The sequence below is a fragment of the Rhamphochromis sp. 'chilingali' genome (assembly GCF_963969265.1).
Source record: "Rhamphochromis sp. 'chilingali' genome assembly, chromosome: 3".
NCBI lineage: Eukaryota > Metazoa > Chordata > Actinopteri > Cichliformes > Cichlidae > Rhamphochromis > Rhamphochromis sp. 'chilingali'.
This window is the reverse complement of record NC_137931.1, coordinates 6,467,147-6,489,711: the sequence shown is the minus strand read 5'-3', so window position 1 is coordinate 6,489,711 and position 22,565 is coordinate 6,467,147. Positions and strand designations below refer to the sequence as shown.

General features: G+C 40.0%; 1 protein-coding gene across 1 annotated transcript in view; it reads right to left on the bottom strand.

Annotated features, from left to right (window-relative positions):
• The window catches only part of LOC308393994 (uncharacterized protein), a 110,596-nt gene extending 90,063 nt beyond the window's left edge, over positions 1-20,533 (bottom strand). The window contains exon 1 of the transcript XR_013971074.1: positions 19,984-20,533. The gene's annotated coding sequence lies outside the window, so the exon portion shown is untranslated. The remainder of the gene's footprint in view (positions 1-19,983) is intronic.
• Between the last annotated feature and the right edge of the window lie 2,032 nt (positions 20,534-22,565).

The following is a 22,565-nucleotide window of genomic DNA, read 5'->3' as shown; positions in this document are numbered from 1 at the left end:
CAGTTTTAACAGTTACTTTAGTCTGACAAAAGCCGAACGATGAATTAGCGCTTCCAGTCAGAGACTGAGGCTACGTCCACACGTACACGGGTATTTTTGAAAACGGAGATTTTCCGTTTTCGTTTTAAAAAATAATCCCGTCCACACATAAAGGCAGAAATGAAGGAAAACGCTGCTATGAACATGCCAAAGCAGCAGGTGGCGCTAGATTCCTAACCGTGCAGAAATGTTGGCCAATCAGAAGTCTAGAAGCCTCGGTGGGAAAAAGTAAACAAAGCTGGGGCATAGAAGCAGAACCGAGTCGTATGTGTGGAGGGACAGTAACTGTGTGTATATGTAAGCATTTAAACACTGCAGAGAGTAGAATTAACAGTATTGTAGAAATTCATTTCACCGAAACAATAACGTGGCGCACAGTGTGACGCATGCACCAGTTTATTGTATTTCCAGACTTGCTTTCGGCACAATTTACAGTGCACGCTACTCTGTTTTTTGTCAGACTTGAAATAGCCGAAATACCTTCACACTACGGAACTTCTATGGCTCTTCCGTTCGACAATCTCTCCGGCGTTGGAACCATCATCTGTTTTCTCTTCGGTCACGCTCGGTTGATTTTTCTAGTCGGCACACTCATTTCCTCCATTACCCGCTGGCTGCTTCCCAAACAAACACACGTGCGGCTTGGCACTTGTGCTGTACGTAACAAGTCACGCGACGTGACGCTGCGGCTGTGATTGGTTCGGCTCTGCGCTACTTAATTTGGATTGGCTGATCTTTTTTTTTTTTTTTTTTTTTTTTTTTTAAAAGAGGACAAGAGCGACGAGGTCTATCGCGATAGCTTAATTTCTCTATCGAGTAAAAGTTATATCGCGATACATATCGTTATCGTTCTATCGCCCAGCTCTAGACCACCGTTACCTTCACCCTCCACATCCTCTCGAGCTCTTCTCTGAGCCCTTGGTATTTCTCCAGCTTCTCGTGTTCCTTCTTCCTGATATTGCTGTCATTCGGAACCGCTACATCGATCACTACGGCCGTCTTCTTCTGTTTGTCTACCACCACTATGTCCGGTTGGTTAGCCACCACCATTTTGTCCGTCTGTATCTGGAAGTCCCACAGGATCTTAGCTCGGTCATTCTCCACCACCCTTGGGGGCATCTCCCATTTTGACCTCGGGACTTCCAGGTTATACTCGGCACAGATGTTCCTGTACACTATGCCGGCCACTTGGTTATGGCGTTCCATGTATGCCTTGCCTGCTAGCATCTTGCTAGCATCTTGGAGCAGAGGATCGCAAGTTCGATTCCTGCCTGGGGCGTCTGTAATCCAGTAAGGGTCCTAAGGCTAGACCCCTACAGGCCTACCGCAGACATGAGCGAGACAGATAAATATGAAGGCATGCCGGCTCGGACGTCACCCGGATCAACAAGGTCCGCGTCAGGTGTTGAGGAACCAGGGCACCCTGACGAAAAGTAGGCTACTGGAACAAGAAGGCATCAGTGGGCAAGTAACCCCGGCGGAAGAGGCTACATGAATAGGATGAGGGACATATATATATATATACAGACAAAAGGGAATAAGATAGAAAAGCAACAAGGATGCAATGATGAAAGAAAACTTTAACACAAACCCTTCCAGGACATTCATCCAATGCTTTTAGTTTATACAAAGACATGAGTGTTTTTGAACTTAGTGCCACAGTGCAAACTCCCACATCCCCAATTTGGACAGAATTTTGAAAATGGCAAACCGGCAATTCTTCCTGTTGACGTTTCTAGCAGAAAGACTCCTACCATTTGCAGCACTGTGCAATATTCTTGAACATGAACAAACTGTCTCACAGAACTTCACAACAGCAGACAAAAACAGTTGAGCTGAGCAAGATGCTGCAGAGAGAAATGTGAGGCATGTTTGTGAAGCAGGGCTCTGTGCATGGCCTCTGAAACGTCCCCACATGGAAGCTAGCAGACAAATATTTCTACATATTCTGTGACATTAAAAAACAATTATTACTTATTGCTTGGTTAGGTTTAACTAACAAATCTACTCAGTGAGAATTAGGAAAAGATCGTGGTTTGGGTTAAGGTGCCACTTTCAGTCAGAAAAGATTTACCATGAAATCAAGATGAGGAGGCTTGCACTGAGATCTCCAGCTGCCTTACGGGGATGATCTGGGTTCCAACACTTGAAAGCGAACAAGGATCGCACAGACCGTACAAACGGTCGGTAGTTTTGGTGCAGAGGGAAGGAGGAGGGGCACGGCAGGAAAAACAATGGAGATTAAAAGAGATTAGTGAAAGAAAAATGATGGAGGTGGTGGTGTGAAAAGAGCGCAAGAAGAGCCAAAAAGTGAGGCGAGGCAAAGACAATGAACAGAAGAGCAGGAGGAACTCAAACAAGAGGAAGGGCAGAGATGAGAGATTAAAAAAACAAGAAAAGGTAAGAAGATACAAGATGTGGAGAGGAACTATAAAGAGGAAAGGAGATATAGAGGAGAGGAAACATGGAGATGAGAGGAAAAAACACACACACGCACACACACACACACACACACACACATGGAGTTGCCACTTTGCCACAGCAGCATTTAAAGCTGTAATGACAGGCCAGAGAGTGATAAGAGACTCTGAGTGGAGAGGCCACTATAGCTGCTCTCCTCTCCCTGCTAACAACTGTAATTATCCAAACTCCACACTCACTACTATTGATCTCTCCCTCCTCCTCCCCCAGCCTGAGAATGTGTGTGCCTATGTCTCTCTCTCTCTCTCTGACAGGGTGACAGCAGAGTGCGTCTCTCTCAGCACAAGAGTTGTTCACACCTGCTGCCGGTAGCTGTGGAGAGCAGCGACAAGGACTTGGACAAATACGTGACAGCCGCGAAAACACAAATATTGGTGCAGCTCCGATGTTCCCCTTCATGGTGTGTGTTAAGTATGAGCAGTGTGTGTGTGTGTGTGTGTGTGTGTGTATTTGTTTGTGTGCACTCTCATGTCTCTCACACCTGGTTTGAAGAACATAGCTACAGCTCAACAACAATGTTGTGTGTATTGGTGTGTGTATGTTCATTTATTTAGAATGTACTCGCAAGGATAGAAAGCTTTGAAGTGGATAGTCCTTGCTTTTGAGTCTGCTTTTGTTTTAGTTGTTCATATTTCTTTATGTATAATAGTTTCCATACAAATAAAGGAGATCTTTCTGCTTCTACTGTAAGTTGTAGGATGAAGATTTGTTTTAATGTTACTGGACTACATAAGCAGGTATGTAAAAGCACTTGAACCGTATTCTCTTTTTTCATCCATGTGAGTCACAAAACTGTGGTCAAAATCATTTCAATCCAAATGCTTACGAGTTTTTCAACTTCTTTCGATAATATCACAAGACCATGTTTTGGAGGGGGCTCCTGTACAACAGTTTAAAAATTGCCCAAATGTATCTGTTCTAGCCAGAAAAGGTTGGTCTTGTTAAATCATGGTGATAATCCAAGCTAAGTGCTACTCCTGCAGACTTTTCAGTTTAATTGAATTCCGTTCGGTTTAAACTAAATAGTGCAAAATCACAACAACAGTCATCATAAGAAGCTTTATAATGTAAGGTAAAGATCCTACAACAATACAGAGAAAACCCCAACAATTACACAACCTCCTTTGACTAAGTGCTTGGGGACAGTGAGAAGGAAAAACTCCCTTTTAACAGGAAGAAAACTCTAGAACATGTGCAATGACCAGTTAGGGGTAAGGTGGAGGTGAGCCAGAGATTAATGATAACTAATAATTAAATGCAGAGTGGTGTATAAACACAGAGAGTGAAAAGAGATGAGTGAAGAAGAAAAAGGGAGTAAAAATCATCACAAGTAAAATATACAGTGGTGTGAAAAAATGCTTTCCCCCCTCAACGAAGTTAAGTTACCCCTTAGCGATAACTGGCCGTGAGTCTTTCGCAGTGCTGTGGAGGAATTTTTGCCCAATCATCTTTGCAGAATTGTTGTAATTCAGCGACGTTGGAGAGTTTTCGAGCACGAACTGCCTTTTTATGGTCATGCTTCCGATTTGATTCAAATCAGGATTTTGATTTGGCCACTTTTGTGTTTCTTAAACCAATCAGATGTGGACTAACGGATGTGTTTTGGATCACTGTCCTGCTGCAACACACAAATGTGCTTCAATTTGAGGTCAGAACAGATAGCTGGACATTCTCTTTCATGATGTTTTGGTAGACGGCACAATTCATGGTTCCATTTACCACAGCAAGTCTTCTAGGTCCTGAGGCAGCTAAACAGCCACAGACCATCACACTACGATCGCCATATTTTACTGTTGGCGTGATGTTCCGTTTCTCCAATGCTTTGTTACTTTTACATCAGATGTAATGGGACTTAAACCTCCCAACTGAGGCAAGTGAGGCCTGCAGTCCTTTGGATGTTGTTCTGGGGTCTTTGTCTGTGAACTCTTGGATGAGTCGTTGCAGTGCTCTTCGGATAATTTTGGTTGGCCAGTCACTGTTCCATGTTTTTGCCATTTGTGGATTTTGGCTCCACTTTCATTCTCATTTGTTCCTGAATTTCCTTGGATCGCGGCATGATGCCTGTCTTTTGAGGAGCTTTTGGTCTACTCCGCTTTGTCAGGCAGGCCCTATTTCAGTGATTTCTTTTTTGAGAACAGATGTGGCAATAATCCGGCCTGGCTGTGGCTAAAGAAATTCAACCCAGCTTCTACCTGCCCTTAGTTAATGTATAATATTATGACAATGTGATGTCATGTGCAAATTCCTTGAGAGTTGTCCACCATATTGGGTGACTGGTTGGAAGTTGTTCCTGGAGCTTGCTGGCTCTCGCTGGGTGAAATCAGTTGCAAAGAAGGCACTGCACCAAAAATCTCCCAGTGATTGCTTCGATTGCTATCAGATTGTCACTGTTACCTGTGGTTTTTCATGCTTGTCTTTAAAAACATGCTGACTGGAAGCTGAGCGGTACTAAAACTTTAAAAAGTGCAACAAAAACTGGAAATTGAGAACGTTTTTTTGCTTTAACTTGTTTGTAGTGGCAACTGAATATGGACATTGTCTGCACTTTGACACCTGTTCGTTAGCCTTGCTACTGGGCAGGAAAATGAAGGAAAAAGAAGATGGTACTCAGCCTCCTTGGGCTGAAAAGAGGTACAGGTTAGGTAGAAGAACAAGAGTAACTTGAAACTTCACCCAGCAAAAAGAAAAAGTAGTCCAAACTCAAACCAAAACAAGAATGGATCTTTGGAACTTGAGATGCTTCAAAAGCAGCCATCAGTTGGCATTATTTTTACTAAATCAATAAAGCCAATATCGCAGGTGAACTGCAGCCCTGAACATTTCTACACTGAGATGTGTGTGAGAATGCAATCATCAGATTCAGCTGCACTCAACATTAAATGCTCTTTAACCTTGTTAACAAAGTTATAAGCATGACTCTACTAGTGAAGCAGACTGCCATGGTGTCTGCTAAGGGTTTAAAAACTGTATAGTTTAGACATTACTCATGCAATGACCGCTGTCTGACCTTCCAGCTAGTAGCGAGAAAAAGTGTCAGGCAGCTAAACTTCTGATAATCATACTAAAGCTCCACCAACTTTGAAATGAGGCGATAACAAAATGCCTCCCTGACACTGACCAAAGATAAAGACGGTTATTTTTATTAGCACTTAAGGAGACATAGAGGGAAATTAAGCTGAGCGGCTTTTGTTAAAAACACTAACCTTGTCAAATTTTTCCACACAAGCTAAAATATAATCTGTTTCCAAGATTTCTTTTAAGCAGCTGGACTACCTACTGTGCTTTTTTTGTTTTTGTTTTTTACTTTAAAGTTTTATTAAATTTAAACGTGTTTTCTTTTTATTACAGTTTTACCTTTTGATTTTCTTCTAAGCACATTGCTTACTTATGGAAAAATACTTTGGTGCTGTTTGTTGAAAGCTTAAAAAAAAACAAGGCTTTAATGTTGGTTTTTAATGAGGAGCCCTAACAACACAAGTCATTATTAAAGAAGATAAAGATGTGGAGAGCATGTTTGTAACAGCCACAAAGACCCGAAGAAGAAAAATAACGGAGTGAAACTGGAAATGTCAGGGCTTTAAGTGTCGAATCTAATCAGCTGAGCTGTCATTATAAAGGCAAGGTTAATAGCAGCTGACAGAATCACCTTCAGCAGACACCGAGATAAGAAAAGGTCTTTTTATTAGCACGCTGGAGCAGATACAAACACACACGTACACAGACATATATACATATAAAGTGTATATATTGTTGTGCGTATGTGAGCACATGTAAACACCGGGAGATCTCGTCTTGTAGCTCTATGTGGAACGTCAGATAGTGCCATTCAGCAGGGAGAAGGATTTACAAGTCGCGTTGTGGCCTTGACACCCAGACAAAACCCCTCTTTTGTTCCCCCCATCACCTGGGCCAGATTTATGACGTCCAATTACAAGCAGGGATGCTAACAGTATTCCCCATTAGCCTATCAAATGCTTTAGTGGTTGTTCCTTCAAAAGGGTTATCTGGCTTTTCAGCAGGGGCGTAAGCAATTTATGGCCCCCCCAAGAAGATCTGAACAAAGACCTCCCTGGCTCTGCTTTTTGTTTTCCTGCGCCGCTCCCCAGGACAGGTAATTAACAGGGAAGGAGTTTGTGGTTAATTTGTGAGATAATTATCTAAATTAAACTGCCTTTCGTCGCACGGGGGCTCTATCGCTCTCTCGTACTTGCCCGCGTGCACGCGATCTCCTTCTATCACTTGATGAGGGTGGTCAGGGTATTGTGCGGCTGTAGAAACACAACCAGTAATGACATGTTCCTCTTTCTTTCCTTTTGTTTTCTTCTGCTTTGTTTTGCTTTTCTTTGTTTTTTAGTTAGGGAAGTAGTAAATGAAGAGGGTAAAAGAGCAAAGAGAGCGATATTGAGGAGCACAGAAAGAGAGGGAGATAATGGCAAGAATCAGTTTAGTTACAGACTTTACCAGATGACAAAGGAGAACAGTGCCATTAACACACACACACTATAATTTGATCTGCTGCAGCTGTTATTTATCAGGTAGCTCTGAATAGCAGTGCTCATCAGCGAGTCTCACTGTGTGCATCTCGGGAAAAGCTGGCTCAGGAGATCAGATTACTGAGGCAAGATCTGGAGTGGAAATCCAAATTTAGTCTGCAGGAGCAACATCCAGCAGTGATTCAAGTGGGTTCCTTGAAGCAGAGATTCCCACAGATTTGTAGCACCTGATAACGATCCTGCTAAAGACCACTGGGCAAAAATATAGTTAACGCTCCGCAACCATCTTTTAGGTATAGAACTTCCTCATCCCTTCAGATACGTCTTATTTTGTTGACCTTAACATGCATGGCAACAAGAGTGAACCCAAACGTGCAGAAAGTTCCCACATGTCCTACATTAGTTTGCCTTTAGCTAGGTAGGCTACCAAGGTATATTTTGTAACTTAATTACCACAACCTGCAACCTTGGGTTAATTGGCTTAGGCACCTGTGATGCTGGAGTTGGACTTACTGCTGGAGATCCAGCTAATTACCCAAATGAAAGAGTAATTTATTGCATGTGTACACATGTGAATCTAATTCTGTGGGAAACATTAAAACAACAACCTTTTTGTGTCTCTTTGTCATTGTTTGACTTGCCAGGAATAAATGTTAACCACCACCTCAAAGAAAAAGACTAGGATAGGCCTGCATTGAGCAGACCGGTTCAGTAATACATCTGTGCCCATACATCCCGATAAAGTATACTGACCCATTTACATACAGATGTTTCACTTATTTGTCTATATACTCTATTTGACCTAGTCCAATCCTAATCATTTGCACAACTTTCTAATATTTACATTGCAATATTTTTAAATTGTTTATGTATTTATGTATTTGTCTTCTATCAATTAAAATTCACAAATGGGAAAATATCATATGATTAGATGAAAGACAGCCAGGTCTACAAAGCATAATTGTAAGACTTTCCTACCAACCTGGAACTTTGACCAATGCCTTTGAAAAGAAGCAGGTGAATATGTGAAATCAGCACAGAGTCACAGTGACATGCTGTTAACTTTTACTGTTACAAAAAGTCTTTTTTAAGTGTTGTATGCCCACCACAAATGCTTCTCAAATTGGTGGGAAAAAAACGTCAGCACTCTGAAAAGCCAAGTATGGAGTAGGCAGTAAAAAGGACTGAATAGTCAACTTTAAAAACCTCAAAAATCAGTGAGGAGGGGAAAAGGCAGAAGAAAAGAAAGTACACAGCCACAGCTTGACAAACAAGGAACACACGCAAGTCTTAATACCCATAAAAACTGCAAGTATGCTAGCTACAGTCGGTTGCTGTAAAGAAATAACTTTAGGATTTAGCATAAGTGGATGTATGACTCTATGTGGTAGCAGCTGGGAGTTCAGGGTGAACGGATCGTATCCCCATGTCGGTGACAACATGGGCTTCAATCTAAAGTCTTAAATCAAACTCCTGGCCTCCAGCAGAAAAAGTTTTTCCTGAGAAAATTTCATTAGAATTAGCCATTTTTCATGCTGCTTTTCAAATTCGATACATCATAATTTGCATAAAAATGTGCCCGCATGGAAACCCAGCTAGCGCGGCTGTGTCTGTCTTACTCTCTCTGTCCTCATCCATCCCTCCTCACTTCCCCTCTCTCTCTGTACTGTATGAAGGAGGGATGATCGCTCCCTGTCACATCTGTTGGCACGTTGCCATCAAGCCTTGACAGGAAAATAACACTCTTCAGGGAAAATAATACACTCGTTCTGCCGTCGGCGCTCCCAGACACATGCCTCGCTGAGTGTGTGTGCGCGCGTGCGCCTAAAAGCCCTCGCTGTTGCTGTCAACCTGAGCACAAAGGATCACTTTATATGATTAGTATGCATCTCTGAAAAACATACTGAACAAAAAGCCCTGCCCCGAATGCTGCTCCACGCCAATTAATGGATTAAGAAATTATTTTGAGGCGAGGCTTGTTGTGAGACAGCTATGATACGTGGCTGGAGAGGCATTTCTCTTGTGGTTATTGCCAGCTATAAGGCCCGAAAGCTTTTTGATCATACAGCAGCAACATATACAACAAGATATTTGTCTTTGCTGAGTGACAAGGCCCATAAGACATCCCTCTGCTCTATTTAAAGCAAAGAAAAAGAGCTCGGTCCCTCTGAAAAGGTTCACATAAAACACTCTCTGGCAGCCATATCGGAGACTCTCGAGCAGCAGTGCTGGGGCCAATTCACTGTGTAGATTCAAACCGACAACCTTCCAGATCACTTCAGGCTGTGCTGTCCGCCACGCACAATCAGCGCTGCGCGGTTCAGAGGACAAAAGCCACTATGACACGGCAGTTAACCCAAGCCTGACAGAGCCCTGGACCCCAATTTAACCCTCTGCTCTCCCAGCTCTCAGCCCTGTGTTAAGAGCTGCATTTATGGGTTTTTGGAAAAGGTGAAAATAGAGATTGAAATCGACTTGGCCCCCGAGAATGACATTTGATTTCTTACTTAGTGGTGCTCTGGTTTAGGAGTGCATGGGAGTGTGTCTGTGTGTGTATTACATGGGGGAGGTGGGGTGGTTGCTTTAACCCTATTCATGCCTGTACAATGACGTGTTTTTATTTTTTATTTTTACATTAGGAAATATAATAAGTTTCTGACTGTTCCTAACAGCCCCACTGACTGTATAACCAACGGCTTTTGGAACAGAAGGGTCTTTTGTGGAAATATGGCTGATGTTAAAAATGTATTTTGCGATTGCTGTTTGCTAATATGCTGCTGAGGGACTATTCTTCTGGTCAGGCTTCTCTAAAAGGCAAAAATGCTCAAAAGTGGCTCTTAACATTCTCCAGAGGCCAAGGTAATGTTTCCCTGTGTTTACCCAAAATGTTCAGGGTTTTTTTATTGTTGTTTTTTTTTTTTTTGTAAATTTTCCCCGCGACCCTCAAAAGGATAAATGGATGAAATTGTCAGGCAGCACAGAGGCATGGTGGTTAGCACTGTTGCTGAAGGTCCTGAGTTCAATTCCACCATCAGGCCGGGGTCTTTCTGTGTGGAGTTTGCATGTTCTCCCCGTGTTTGCGTGGGTTCCATCCAGGTACTCCGGCTTCCTCTCACCTTCCAAAAACATGCAGTTTGTGGGGATAGGTTAATTGATTAATCCAAATTGCCCATAGGTGTGAATGTGAGTGCAAATGGATGTCTGTCTCTGTGTGTTAGCCCTGCAACAGACTGGTGACCTGTCCAGGGTGAACTCCGCCTCTCGCCCTATGACAGCTGGGATAGGCTCCAGCGCCCCCCGCGACCCTGAAATGAATAACCGGAAACGGATGGATGGACCATCAACCACCTGAAATTGTCCAGTTTAGAGCAATTATCTCAACCAACTAATATAATCATTTAGTTAGAAGCTAACTAATATTGGTCAATAAAATTGCTAAGTTCTGATACTACCTATGGAAAACTTGTGTTATTGAAGTTTTTCAAAGTATGAGGACTGATACAGTCTGCATTAGGAGCCAAATGCACATGACTGAATCAGGAGATTCAAGTTTAGTGATAGACTGAGTTTTAGAATTCATCTCGAATAAGATTTGATTGCTTTGTAGCTAGCGCTGGTCAGGTTAGTGTTAGCCACCTTGAATGAAGTAACAGCATCTTTTAAAGTCACTGGTAGTCACTTCAACTGCTTACCACAAAGTGATGTTACACATTAGTAACAGTGTTGTTTTTTGTTTTGTTCTTTGCCTGGCATTCCCACAACAGCACACATTTTACAGGCATTTCTTAAAACACCCGATAGACACTTCTTAACTTTCATTATTGTACAAGTTGTAATAACAGCTTGTACTTTATCTGCAAGCATGTGCATAAAACTAATTTCATTTTGAGAGTTTTTATGTTAAAAAGATCTTGTCACTCTGAAGCCTGAATTTCAAAATCTATAACTTTTTTAAAGTGGTTTAGCGTATCAAAAAAGTCATAGTGGGGAGTGCTGGTTCGAAAAGATGGATCCCCATTTTGATTGCAAAACATGTCTCCTCTATGAAAGTAAGCAGCGTGAAAAAAATAGGACACGTCACACTAAACATTCCCCTCCAGCATGTTTGGATACCAGCATCACTCCAGCCCCTGTGCTGCCTACTTTCCTGCCCTGTGCACTCACTAGCAAAGCTAAAAATACATTTGCTCATGTAATTAGAAATATATTGAAAAGACTTTCTAATGGTGTAAGTACCCAATGTGATACACGGTTTAAAAAAAGAAAAAAAAGAGGAAAAAAAAGAGGAGCGTGTAGCGTTACATCAGCCCGCTGATTGGTATCCTGTCCATTATAGACCCTGAAAAGAGCTCAATTCTCAACAACATGGAAAATGGCAGTCCATTTTCCTCCACTAATTCAAACAACATAGCTCCTCTAAAATCAATGTAATTGGCCCAGCCATTTACTTAGACTGAATATCTTGTGTAATGCTCGGAGTAGAGTGATGATGGCGGTGTAGTTCCTTCATCGTGTAGGGGTATAAGTAGGGCGGGGGGACACCAGCATGGATGATTGGGGAGTCTATTTAAATATATACACAGGCAGATTTGCATTTATGATGCTTGTCAACAGTTCACACAGCAGCTTTAATCCCACGTTGTTTTTTTTAGATTTATAGTATAAGTGTGGCTACGTTTCACTGATAAAAAGCCAAGTTTCTAAGAGTGTCATTTGTCATTTACTTCCCCGTGATTCAAATATCAAATCAGCCTAAACTGATGGGACCCACCTTGCAGTTTCCCCTTATATGATGGCAGCACAAATTAGGTCTCAGACAGTAATAACAATGGATCAACAGAGAACAGCGCATGTTTTGGGGAAGACGGGATCACAGCAATGATAGAGGGGAGAGTAATAGAACCAGGAAATACTTATTATTCCTAAAAATGTGGATTCAAAAATGAAGCCAACTGTGCTGCTTGAGAGTGTGTTGCCCCTGCAGTGAATGTAATGGGACAGGAAGACAAAGCTGTGCTGATATACACCCCAAACTACAGGAACAACACACAACCAACAGCAAAATCACCTGGGCCAAGTCTAAGCCATAAACTGTATGCAAAAGATGGATGTGACCAATGTGCCATCACTCATTTGCTCGTGGAGTCTGTTTTGGGTACCTTCAAGTTACCATTTTGGATTTTAAAAACCTGGATCTCAAAAATGAGGGTTGGATCTGAGTGAGAACGCAAAGACACAACAACTTATACATTACACTTTGCCTAACCCATACACTCGTTCATTATCTATTTTACTCTAACTCGGACCATAACTTTTTCAAAATGAACATAACTATTTATTGAAAAAGACATCAAACTACCTCCCGAGAAATAAAATCACCAGGAAAATGTGTACTCAAGTAGTAAATAAAATCAGAAGTAAGGTAATTCCCCCCAATAAACTTAATATAAAGAAATGGCCTTAAGAGTCAGAGTCGCCACCTACTGGCTATTAGAAAGACTGCAAGTTTAGGGCACTTTAGCGCTACCCTCACATACCCCAACTGTAAGGCAGAAATTAAAGTTTCCTGTTGGTTTTTTTGTTTGTTTGTTTAAGTTATGAAGACCCTGGTGTTTGACTCTCTTTCCAGCTCTGAACACAATTTGCCGCTCGCCTCATTGGGGTGTGAAAACCACAAAACCACAATGCACTTACTGTGACAGTGTTTGCAGACACATGCTGGTTATATGGTTTCAGCAGGGCAGTAATCAACATCAGGTAAGCACTGGCTATGTGGGCATGAATGACAAGAGCTTGGTTTTCTCCTCACAAGTCTGCACTTTGAGATTCAGTTTTAGAAACACCAAAATAATTCCACAAAAAGTGCCCTTTTTCAGGTTAACTGAAACGTTGACATTTATTAGGCTAGACGGGCTTTTGAATTATGATAATACAATTTTTTTAGACTGACCAACAGTACACTTGGGTCTGCAGTTATTTAACTGTCTCTTCTGAATCTGATCATCTTCACCAAACAGCAATATTAATTTACAAGATTTACTAGAAAATAAAATCCATTTCATAGTATTAAGATAAGCAATTAGAAAAATTTTAAGTTGAGGAATGCATAACTTCCTGCTGCCCTTTTTCCTAATTGAATCAGGTGATCACCATTACACTTTCAGCTTTCAGCAGTCAGGATTTTTACCCAATATTTTGTTTTCTTCACAATGCAGCACAAATGTGTCTTTCGGTTAATTTAAAATATTAAGACCAAATATTAAGACAAATAACTGAAAGTAGCTGCAAGCTCCACGCAGTAGCACCATGAACGTACCCCCCTCTTTCTTATAAAAGCAACAGCTGTTTTTGTTCTATTGTAAAAAAAGAAGAAAGATAAGGAGAAAGAAACTGCTTGTTCTCTGGATTTTTGGAAAGACTGGGTTTAGGAAACGTGTGTCTGTTTGTATTTGTATTTTTATGTAAAATGTACTTGAACCCAGGCTATATTTGTTGATGCATTAGAGGCGGAGAGGCGGTCGCTCTGTGCTGGAGGCCCTCTCACCAGGATCTGTTTGTCAGCTCCCATGTTTACTGCGTCGAGAATGAATGCATTCGGATATCCATCACATTAGCACGGTTTGATAGCAGGCTGGCACTTTGAGGCAATTCAGTCCACAGGAAGACTCTCGTATCCCACTGGTCCCTGCTTTTTCTGCAAATGGTTTGGAAAGCTTCACACCACTTATATTTCACAGGTTTCTTTTTTAAAATCAATTTCAGTGTAGTTGTTGCTGGTAGATTTTGGCTGTTTTATTGAATTCTGCAGTAAAGTTATTTATTTTGGCTTCATTTCTATAGCTCTCACCTCCTTTTTTTAGTGAAATACCTACTCGAGTTTGCAGACTGTTTCTAAACTTATGTTTAAATGTTGACACAGAGCAAATCTCTCCTCATTTTCAACTGCAACCAGACATTTTTACATTGGCCATTCATGCATGCCTTCTATAGCCTTTATTCTGTGAGATTTGCAAATGAAAATAACTAAAAAGAAAAAGTAGAAATGGCAAAACATCAAATGTAAAATTAGAGGACAAAGGACATCACCAATAAGATGTTGTCATAAAATCATTTTTATCAAAGATGTTAAAATGATAGTGGTTTGAACTGCCAATACACCATTAGCCAGCAGCCACGACCAAAGACTCACCGGCCATCAACCAGGGCACGCTAAGAGCTGGAGGTCTGACATCATTAAAGACGGCAAACAGATTAGACTGAGAAGATCCAACACTTCTACAGTCTTACTGTAAACTGTACATTCTGTGGTCAGACCTATTTGCCCGTTGCTACTTGGGATCTATATATATGACAAAGCTTTTAAAACTCATTTCAGAGCAAAAAATCTTAGATTTGGACCAGAGTTCAGAAACAACCAGTACAAAACTGTAAGACGAGCAACTCGAATACCTAACCTGAATTCAGACTTGAAGACAAAAAATAGAAGCGGCAAAAATTTAAAAGCCTCCTCTGAATGTGTCTTTGTTGTTTGGAGAATTGTAAAGCAAAATGAGCATGACTGAGAACATATATAATAAATATATATAAATATGTAAAAATACATTTAAAATTACTGTCTGTAAAATAGTTTTCCACCTTAAATTCAACATATTTTTGTGGCATTTTCAGCTATAGAAAGAAATCATAATATTTTAAAGTAAAACCAAGAACAAGCTAACTGTGTGCACAATCAGAGCTTTAGATGTGCTTTAAATGCATTCTGTGTGTTTAATGTAGTGGTGGACATTCAGCACTTGTGTAATCATGGAAAGTAACTATGAAATATAAAGTTACAACTATATAATTGTTTAAAATAGTGTTTGGAAATGTTTTCAAAATGTCTATACTATTAATATAGTAGAATGACGAGTCAGTCACCAAAGAAATAAACAGATTATATTTTAAAAAGAAATGTGTGTTGTGATACGAGTGCTGGTCACCTTGTATTTCTCCTATAAGCAGCGATAACCATCGGCTGACCATGACGTCCTGCTTTCAGCACTCCCCACAAGCCCAACAGGACTGGGGAGGAACTGTAAAGTTTGACTTTGGGCCTACAGGTCAAACCTGGGATTAAAGGAGCTCACATGCTTCAGTTCAAGAGTGCAGATTTTTTTAAAGACAGCTAAAATCAATAAATTGTGTTTAAATATTTTATTTGGATTTACATTATATGAGTATATTTATGTTATTAGAGTCTTTTTTTTTTTCTTTTACAACATTTGAGGGAGTATTGTCTTAATTTCATTATGCTTGTTGATGACAATAAAGACTTATGAACTAATTAGCTCAACAGACCTTCCTGATATTTGGAGACACTTACAGTTTTAACCCAACCTGTTTAAATTCTGTGCACAAGGATAAAAATGACAAATATAAACAAATTAATTACATCAGACTTATCAGCTATGGCACATCTAAACAGATAAGTTCTTTCACAGAAAGTTTGTGTTTAGTTTTACACATCAGACTTCCTGCAGCATTTAGAGTCAAACCACCTGTTGTTTTTCTCCAGTCTTCGTACCCAGTTAACCCCGGTCTCAGCGAGGAGTGAACAACAGTTTCACAATCCAGTCACATCTGAGAACTGAAGCTAATGGCGCAGCAACAGGTCGAGGCTCCGAGCTCACATAATGGCAGGCTTTATTCCACTCAAGCTCGTTTGGCCATTATGGTACAGTTAGTCTAAATAACAGCTGAAGAAATGGCATAATGCGCACATAGTGAGGAGAAGTGATATTTCCTACCCACCTATTCATATTTTAATCTCCGAGCCTCTGGAAAAAAACAGGCGCAATGAAAGGTTCTCCTGTGTATGAGCAGAAACTGTGGATTAATATTTTACAGTGTTTTAATGAACTAAAATTGCAGATTTTAAATAAATAAATAATCTAAATTATTCTCACACTGTGGTTGAGCTGCGCAGCCTGTGGTGATGTGACCATTTCTCTGTTCTAGCTCTAATCTGATGCACTTGAATCTTAAATGGAGACATTTGGAGGCCATGCTAAAAAGGTCTACCTCAAACTGAACCGAAACTGCATGTTTAATGAGACTGTGATGCTAATTTTGTGGGGTATTTCATTTCTTATTTGGAAAATTAAAATGTCATCTTCTGTGTTTTCAGTTTAATCACAGGGGTCAGTCCTTTCTCCCCAGAATATAAAAATGTTTTCATTATAAAAAAGCAAATATTAAACAAACACTATTGTAATGTGATGCCTTGTACTGCTATGAAGAGATGGCATTCTCTCAAATTAAGCTGTCTCTTAGCTGAACTTTGACTTACAGTGTGACAAACTTTATTGGATTTTACAGTCGTTTTTCACACTGCACAGCCTGTTAGAGGCACAACAACCAGCTATGAATACCAATTCAGAAGGCTTTCATTTTTCTTCTCTTGGTCAGTTAACATTATAGTTATATATAGTATTATAGAGTTTAGTACACACAAGCAGCTCGGGTTAACACAACTTCAGAGGCCTGTTGGTGGTTTCAATGAGCAGTTTTGAGGCGGATGTCAAGCTCCCTCTAGTGGAGGGTGTCTACCCTCTTCATCGTAGCAATAAAGAATCTATATTGAGCTTTTCTCTCAGACGCTCAGTGCAACAGGTCCTTATTCCTATATGTTACATATGCTACATGTACCAAACAGAGTGCAAAACTCTTGTTACTGGGCTATATAAATAACAAAAATGGCATTTTAATCTGTGCTGTGCCACTGTTGTGAGAAAAATCAATTAAACTAAATGCAAATATTGGTGTTTTAGCTTAGCATGGGAAACAGATATATCTATACTTCAGAGAAAGAAAGTCAAGTTTAAATGTTCAGCTCATACACAACTTTAACAAGAGCCAGAAAAAGATGCAGTGATCGTATACTTGAATAACCTAAAGATGATTTTCCATTTATATCAACATTTCCACATTTTTAACACCATTTTCAGACTTATTATGATGTCTTATGATAGTATTCTGACCTAAATGAGTTCAAAACACTGGTAATTTTGACAGGAATGTGTATTGTAAATGACTGTTAAGCTAACAAAATTCATGAAGAAATAATACTATAGAGGTTATTGGTGGTAATTATATGTCTTTATGGTTAAATTTGTTGTCTTAGTTCACCATAATGAGCAATTAGCGGCTTTTTCCTCTTAAAGAAAAAAACATTTAAAAAAGGACACTGGCATGCTGCTAGTTTAATTGTTCAAATCAGGCTCTGTCAGATAAAATAAAACATGCTCACAAACTGAAACGTTTAAGCTGATAGCTCTGATAAAACTGAATGTCTAACTCTGTAGAATAACTTAAAACTGTAAAACTGCAGTTACCTGCCAAAAGGAGTAAGTCTGTCCAGCATGAGTGTGCCGACACTGTCTTCCTGTTTGTTAGACTGTGCTGCCATCTAGTGATCTGATCAAGGTTCACACCATCTGTCAACTCAAACAGAGCAATCTAATCTCACCAGTCTGTTCTCTTCCAGCTTTTGTTAAAAAATTCCTTTAATAATTGTGTTTTAGATTTAGATCAACTTTAAATATACTGCACTCATTTCATTTCCTGTTTGTCCTATTTGATGGCAAATTGATCTCTTCTGGGTAAAATTCCACTGGATGCATCTGCACTTTAAATCATCTAAAACATCCTAAGCATTAGAAAACTGTCTGAAGTCATGCAATACAAGATCAAACGATGTTCCTTCTTTGAAAAAGAACCACTCGTCATCATCTGTGCAAAGGATCACTTTAAAGATAAAACACAGGAAGTGGTGCACTTTAACCTTCTGGTGTGTTTGACCTGAAGCGTCTTGTCATGACGAACATGATTCAGTATGGTTCATCTTCACATACACTGGAAATCCAAACACCAGCAGCCACCAATATGAGACTGTTTCACTGACAGGAAGTCCAGTTTAGAAAAAGTAATAAACAATAATTGAAATACAGTAAATCATATCAGATCTGTGTACACTTAAATATACGAGGTCTTTAATGCTGCGCTCTGTTATGACTAATGTTGATCTGTAATTAAAGAGAAACCAGGAAGCCTCAGCAATCACAAGAACCAATGTTTCAAAATATGCTTAATGAAGCAGTGATGTCATTTTGAACAGTTAAATTCATCCTGAAGGTTTTAGCCTCAGCCTGGCACTTAAATCTGAAACTTTTTACAAAGTTTGTATTAAAACAAAATAATATGCTGTATAATTTGTTGTTGTTTATATAATTGGTTACATTGAATATCAGAAACACCCTTTTTTTAGAGTCAGTTTTTGAAGTTCTTTCCTCTTTTACACTTGTGGCCTGAACAGCTTGATGCTGGCTATCCAGCAAAGTGAGAAACTTTTAACATTCAAATGCTTTACAGCAGCAGCAGGATTGAAAGACTGTGTAGCTACATTGCACAAAAGTGCAAAACAACCATACAGTAAATTTGCATCATTAAAATAAAATGAAATTCACACTTCATTTGAACACTACACTAACGATAAACCATTATTAACGGACTAATAACAACTTTCATGCAGGCCAGGACAGATTTGCTTCCAGGATACTCAGAATCAAAACAACTATATTAACCATCAGTTTTATGAATGCAATCATCTACACTCTGTGTAATATGAATATGGTTCATAAACAATTCAGAGTGTTCATTCTAATTTAAACATTTCACCAACACACGCATGAACATCTGTATGTCAACACTGCTATAGCTCTGATGTCTGCAAAGTCTCCTGATATAATCAGATTCAAAAGTAGCCACAGAAAGCTTTTAATGTGAAAGGTTGGTACCAGGAAGGATCCAGCATGAAGAAAAGCAGGTAAATAATAATGGAGAAAATGATTCTTTGTTGGGATACTGTTAGTTGCTTCACCTAAAGCAGTCACTCTGATTTGTTCACCATGTTGAGTTCGTGTTGAGTTCTTGTTAGTACCAATAGTGCCGATAAGTCATGTGACTAAATACAAGATCTCTTGTTCAGTCACGATTAAGATGCAACCTATCTGAGTCTGTTCTGTCCTTATTTTGCTGCAGGGGAACATGTTCGATCCTTAGTTTCAAGGATCCCCTTAAAAACTTTTATGAACATCATATAACTTTAGAGTGAGCGAACACACAGCTGTGAACAGATCAGTTCTGTCTGATGCATCTGAACTGCTTTATAAGTGCACATGTTTAATAAAAGTCTGCCTTTGCTCTCTCTGTGTGCTTTGCTTATTCATGGCTATGTGCTACACTTGCAACACAAAAAATGTTGTGACTGTAATATAGCAATGATTTTTAACTAGCTTCACAAACACACAGACATGGATGCATCAGGAAAACCTAAATCTGTTTCCCAAAATAGGATGATGAATGTTTTATTTAGTGAACTTTAAGGCCATTACTAATTAAACAGTATGTAATAAAGTGAACCAATGAAGGAATGAATCATCTTATTTCTTAGCTTAGATTTACACAGGGACTACACAGACAGAGAAGCCAAACATGGACAGAGTAAGAATAATTGGAACAACCGACCAGAATGTCGCAGCTTTGTATGAGGATAATCAGACAGCTTTAAGCTTGTATACAGTGGGTAAAGCAAAGAATATGAAGCTTTTCTTATCCTGCTTTTGGTGTCATCTTTAATGTCAGCTGTGATAACCTGTTTCATGGGCAGAAACCAGCTTAATTATGTTTTCTATCAAATTCATTCTGATCATAAATATGGGTTGTTGTTGTTTTTTTTGTTTTGTTTTTTAAGCTTGGGCTGTTGCTTAACAACTTAACAACTAACAGAAACATCAAGAAAAACACTGAAATATTCCTTCTGTGTGCAACAAGACTTAAAAAAAACATTCGATTCCAAACAAACAAAATATGCAAAAGCAGCACTTGCAACAGATCTTTTGTCAAAAAGTTTGGTCCCGATTTTAAACTGTACCTTATTTCTTGGATGTCTTCACTGTAACACAGCAGGTGGATTTCCATGCAGGAGCAGATGATGATGTCACTGTTCCCTCTCTGTTAAAGGGTTAAACGTTCAGATAAATTATTCTCCAAGCACTGAAGTCCTAGTCTTTTGAAGTTGTATAATTGCCATTTTGTTAGTTTTTAAGCAAAGAGACGCGTTTTTGCTCATTGGTACATCGCTGTGGTCCTGCCATACTGCTGATGCTGAGGTTTGTCATCACCCCTCAACCTGCACCTCCTTGTCTTCTTTTTATTTTGCTTAAAGTCTTCCAACTTTCAGCAGATTTAACAAATTTAGCAACCAGAGAGGTGAAAAAATTGCAAATCCACTTTTAATTTAATGAAGAAGAAAAACCTTCCTCAAATTGGCAAGTAGGCTGTGCTCAGAGAAAAGTAATCCTTCCACACCTGTTGCCTGGCCAAGAAAACCCCAGTCAAGCTAATGTTTTTCTAGCAACAAGTCAAAGAAGAGCAAGCCCCAACACCGTCATTTCTCCAACAGAGACAGCAGAGAAACGGGGTAAAGGATGGAGAGAGGAGGCGAGCATCCTGTCGTCTCTCAGCCAGGAGGATGAATGGAAAGCCTGCCTCTCTGCCTCCCTTTATATTCTCTTTCTCTCTTCCCCTGCTGCCTCACTTTGGCTTTTACCCTGGCTTCAGTATATGTGTGTGTGTGTGTGTAGGGAGAGAGAGAGAGAGACCTCTTTCAGAGCAGCAGGAATATATTATAACCCAAACAAAAGGAGTCGGCTTATTGTTTATGAATTACCAGCCTTCCAAGCCAACAAAGGCCCCTATTTTCATAGAAAACTCCATTTTCATTTCAGCTCCATTTGATTACCAGAGCAAAGAAAAATAAAAAGGCCTCTCCGGTCGCAGCGTCCCAAAGGGATTCATTCCTCCTTCTCTCGCTCATTCAACTCCACTGAAAAGGTTTCTTTATTGCTTTCTTTTCAGGATCGACGTCAAATGGGCTTTTAGGAGTAAACCAATGACAAAAATTATTGCTGGGCTATTTTGTACAATAACAGGGCCGGGGGAAGAGAGGAGTCCTGTGTTGTCTTTGTCATCTTTCTTTCCCCCTTTTCTTTCGCTCCTTTCTGCTATTGGAGAGGAAAATTGCAGAGGCTGAAAATTAATGGTGAGGCTTTTGGAAGGAAAGAGTGAGAAAGAAAGAGGGGGACACGATGCAACAATACAAGTCAAATAGAAATTATCACAAGCTATTCAGCACAATGAAGAGACAGAAAGGTACTGTACGGCTCCAGAGGACTTTGCCTGTGTGCATGTGGGAGTACCTTTCACAAAGCAGACACCTGTTGGACGAAAACAATAAAACTCCAGTGATTCCTTTCACTCTTAGTCAGTATCCTGCATGCATGTGTGGACTCACACTGCAGTCTAGCTCCTGATTATTAGTTTCCTCTGCCACCAGTCGCCTGTCGACTGATCTGTGAACAGTGATGCTTGTTAATGGACTAAATTTAACTAAGTTACATTTGGAGTTAGACAAGTATGGGCAACAAAACCGCTGACACCACTGAAAAAGAAGTCAAAAGTGCTAATGCTGCTGAAGCTTTTCTGTCTAAGTTGTTGTGAAGAAAGAAGAACATTATGTAATATTTCCACAGAACTACCTTTAGTTTAAGATTGCCACTCATACACTAAGTGAATGAAGGGGGCTGCAGTTATTTGGTCATCTTCTTACAAAGCAATGTTCTCTCTGCTGGGTTGTGGTATTACCAACCACCTAATCTTAGTTGAAAACACACACACACACCCAGTGGCAATGGCACGCTCTGACTACAACAGAAGCTAAACTGAAATGTTCTTAGACTTAGACGCAAAACAAGTGAACACGCATCAGCTTTATAAAATATCTGCATCAGCCAGTTTTGTTTTTGTCGCGTGCATCAGTGAATGAGATTTGAATCACAGGTCTGTCATGCACCCTTGTTTCTATATAAGTAAATGTTTACTTTGTGGTATGTTAAAGAGATAGTGATGGGGCTGTTGTAAGGGAGAAAAAAAAGCAGACTGAAGGAATTCAAACAATACTGTTCAAGAAGGCAGACAAAAATTAGGCGTGGGTTGAAAAAGCCAAGGTGACGAAAGCTGATTCTAGTGATACGTTTCACTGGCTCACGTAAGTATGACCTGGTCAGTTGGCACAAGATGAGAAACTTACTGCATGAATGAGAAAAAGAAAGACATCCATAAGTGAGCTATTACCGAGAAGGTTGGGTGCAAGTGATGACATGTAGCAAAGATGAACTTGGTGATGATCCTCATACGAACAAGCATCCATGGAGCCCCAAAGCCAGCATCTCACAGGAGGCACAGGCCCAGCTGTCAGCATCTCAGGGCAATAACCAAGCAAGTAAACGAACAAGCAGCCCATGTGATATTAGGCCGTGATTTTAATGTTTTAGATATTAACATTCAGTATTCCTCAACGTCAACATAATTTTAGAAGGCATAGTTTAATGAGGGCAAGTCAGAAGTTTTCTGAACTGACACTTAAGTCAGCACATGAGCACCAAATATTCTGGT